The sequence below is a fragment of the Arachis stenosperma genome, chromosome 10 (assembly GCF_014773155.1).
Source record: "Arachis stenosperma cultivar V10309 chromosome 10, arast.V10309.gnm1.PFL2, whole genome shotgun sequence".
Taxonomy (NCBI): domain Eukaryota; kingdom Viridiplantae; phylum Streptophyta; class Magnoliopsida; order Fabales; family Fabaceae; genus Arachis; species Arachis stenosperma.
The window spans coordinates 3,154,491-3,158,540 of NC_080386.1; positions in this window are offsets into that span (position 1 = coordinate 3,154,491).

Below are 4,050 nucleotides of genomic sequence, written 5' to 3' on the forward strand. Positions count from 1 at the left end.
TTATATAAAGGAGACATTCCAATAAAAATTTAAAAAAAACATAGTTTAATCAATTATATGTATTGAATTTTAATTACTTAAAATCATCTTTAAAAAAATACGTTTTAAGCGTTTTTATCTGAGTGATTCCCATTATATAAAGTGTAATAACTCAGCAGATATTTTTAAGGAGATTTTTCATTCTCTTCAATAATGAGAATAACTTATTTTTCTCACTCTCTTCATCTTTTCTGTTTCATCAAATCATCAAATCATCAATATCACAGCTTGAACAATTTATGACATAAAATTTTCTTTATAGATCACAAAACATATTTTATTTGATATATATGGGTGTTTTTTCCCGTATATTAGGACCAGCTCAACCTGAAGTTATAAAATACATTCATTTAAAATACATTTTTTTAGTAAAATATATTTTTTTATTATTAAAAAAATTATAACAAATAATCCTACATCTAATATTGATAAAAAAATAATTTAAGTAACAGTCACTAACTTTTGACAAGCGGAACGACAACGGCAAGCGGCGAGGAAAGCCGAGGAGGCACCAACGATTGTCGCCATGAGCAACTCGAACTCGGCGAAGAGGAAAATTTTAAAATAAATGGAAAAACGCAAACGATTTTAAAGGTGGAAACTCAGGTGCAGTCGACTTCACGTGAAGTTGATACTTGAGAGCAGTTAGATGATTTGATTGATTTGACTAAATTTTCATCTAACGGCTCTCAGATATCAACTTCACGTGAAGTCAACTTCACCTGAGTTTTCACCGATTTTAAAATAAATAAAAAAAATGATGCTTCAAGTAGAAAGGCCCACCGTTGGGGGTAGGAAGTCAGGCCCAACCCAGTTAACCATAAGACTTATCCATCACCTTCATGCTCCTACTTGGGTGTGCTCCCCAACTTGGAGCAACATATCTTATAAAAGTTAAAGAAAGCGAAATTAATTGAATTAAAGTGAATAGAAATACTTAAATAGTATATCATCTTGGACATGATTAAAAGTCAAATCAACTTCTACAAAATAACAAAATTGATTAAAATAGATCAAATAAATGCTGCAACCATTTGTGTTAGAAAGAAAGAAAAGAAAGAGAATCGTAACTCAAAAAATGAAATTACAAAGTTCGAACAAAATATATTTATATCTAGCACAAAACTAGAGGTCCTCCTCAATTAACCACCTAATTTTCTACTATCTGGATCTCACCCATCATGATCCTGTTACTCACAACATTGAATCCCAAAAGATTGCAGGGCTAACCTCTTTCCCTTTCTTTGCTTTCTTTCCACCTCCTATTCCAGATGCTTCTGTGTTGTCCCTATCCTGCATATCTACATTAGCAGATAGCACACCACTAGCACTGACTTCAGTAGTCTTTTTATTAGTTTTGAAGGTTATTTCTAAAACATATGATGGTAACATCTTGTTAGTCGAAAATAATTTATTTCCAAAAAAGGGCGTATTCGAGGGTTAGGAAGCACCTGTTTTTGAGAAAGGCTGGCATCGAGAGAAAAAGTCAACAAATTGTTCGATTTGACTAATTGAAGAATCCAAGTATCAAAGGTGATTTCTAGACGTGACTCATGTCAAGTAAAAGAAGCGGAAATAGTTACTCACGAATTAATGTACATGGAAGGTTACATTCTAATTTGATTTGGTGAAAATTTCTATAAATAGGAGAAAACTCGAAGGCACAAGAATTAGAATCTTTTTAGAAATAAGCACTTATTAAACTACTTTTCCACCTCAACCCATAACAACAATAATTAATGGAATGAAATGAAAGAGTAATTTAATAGCACCAAAAACCAAAAGTACAAGAGTTACATTCCAAGTCTCTTACTCTCATATTCACACTGCAACGAAGAAACAAGCGCCAAAAGCCATCGATAGTTGCATTGCTGCTTTCTCACCTTCTACATTCAAGCATGCAAATTCCAAATTATTATATTCGAGTTTAGGCTTAGGTTTGGGTTTGGACTTTCTTCTAAATTTTTGTAAAAAGATATATGGCCTTTCATTTATCTCATAAGCAGTTAAGTTGGACCAAACAAAAAAAGATAGCACTCAATTATTTAAAATAGACCAAATTAGGTTGGTGTTGGTCTAATGATTAATTTATTATTCCACTTAAATAAGTGTCGGGTTCAAATTTTTGAATCTCTTTGGATATGCATTAAATTACTAATCAGCTATAAATTCTTGAATAAAGCTATGCGGCAGATTAGTTATTAACCTATCAAAACCAAAATTATTATTAAAATTAATAAATATTAAATAAAATAAATTTATATATATTTTTTATCTCATTAGTATTATCGGACTTATTTATATAATCATTATGTATAACAGCAAAGGAATTAAGATTAATCACTGGAGCAAACTATAGAAGCCGTGTTGGTTGTATATGTGGAGTTAAGCCTTAAACATGTGCTTATAATTAATGTCAATCTAATTATAAATAATAAATAGTCCAAAATTTAAAACAGAAAATGAAAAGATCATAAACTTTGGAGCGTGTGATAAATATAATATGTCCACTCATTCTCAGTTGATCAAATTAAAAAGGATTATTATATTACAAAAAATATTATAGATTATTTTTTTATTAATATTAGTCAATATTTTTATTTAACATATTATTTTTATACAACAATAATAAAATCTTGTCCTATTAGATGAAATCGACTATATAAATCAAACGATACTATTGTGTTCTGTCATGTATTATGTATACAGAGAAATCGTTTATATGTAGATCTCGTTTGACCATTTCATAAATGGTCTTTTTAGGTCTTACTCTACCTTTCACTCCGTGTCCATCTTCCATCCCATCCATCCTCCTGACTGGTGTTTTGTCGGTCTTCTTTTCACATGTTCAAATCACCTGAGACGCAATTCAACGAACCATCTTTTCCACAATGGGTGCTAGTCTGACTCTCTCCCTTATATTTTCGTTCCCTATTTTATCTAATCGCGTATGACCACTCATACATCTCAACATCTTCATCTCTGCCACACTCAGCTTATGTTCGTGCTCCCCTTTAGCCACCCAACACTTCGTACCATAAAGCATAGCCGGTCTTATAGCAGTCCGATAGAATTTACCTTTAAGTTTTAAAAGCACTTTTTTGTCGCATATAAAATCAGATGCACTCCATCATTTTGACCAACCTACTTGGATTCTACGATTTACATCCTGTTTAATTTTTCCATTATCCTGTATGATACATCCTGCTCAATTTCTCAACTTCCGTTTTATCACCATTTCCTATAACTTCATACTATGGCTCATGAACTTGATCCCTTTATAGTTTTCGCAACTTTGTATGTCTCCCTTATTCTTGTAGATAGGTACCAAGGTGTTTTTTCTCCACTCATCAAGCATCTTTTTTTTATCTTAAAATCTCATTAAAAAGCTTAGTTAACTAGTTGATGCCTTTTTCTTTAAGGCCCTTCCAAACCTCAATCGAGATATTATCAAGTCCTACTGCCTTGTCATTTTTCATCTGTTTTAGAATCTCTTTTACCTTGAAGTCTCGAATCTTTCAATAATAATAAAAGTTTTGATCTTCTTCCCTTTAACATATTATTTTTATACATTTAGATTTTATTAGATTTAGAATTTAATACTTAAAATTTAGAATATTAATTAAATATTGGCCAAAAATAAAAATTATGTCGATCATGTACTATTATTCTTATATTATAGATAATAATGATGCAAATTAAAGATGATTAAGTAGACATACGATGATATGATCAAGAAGACTTAGTGATAAATTCGTCGGCAAGATAGAATGAATTGTCATACTCTTTATTATCTTTAAAAATAAAGTATGAAAGAATATATTACTGAATTAGTAAGCATATTTACCTAAGCTTATTCGGAAAAATGTGTTTATGTTAACATATAATTATATTTGTATGTAAGCCGAAACAATAAAAACCCACATGCATGTCCTTAGCTTTCTTTTTATATATGTGGCTCAGCCACTACAGAACTTCAAATTAACGGTCCATTATTCATAAATAATTATT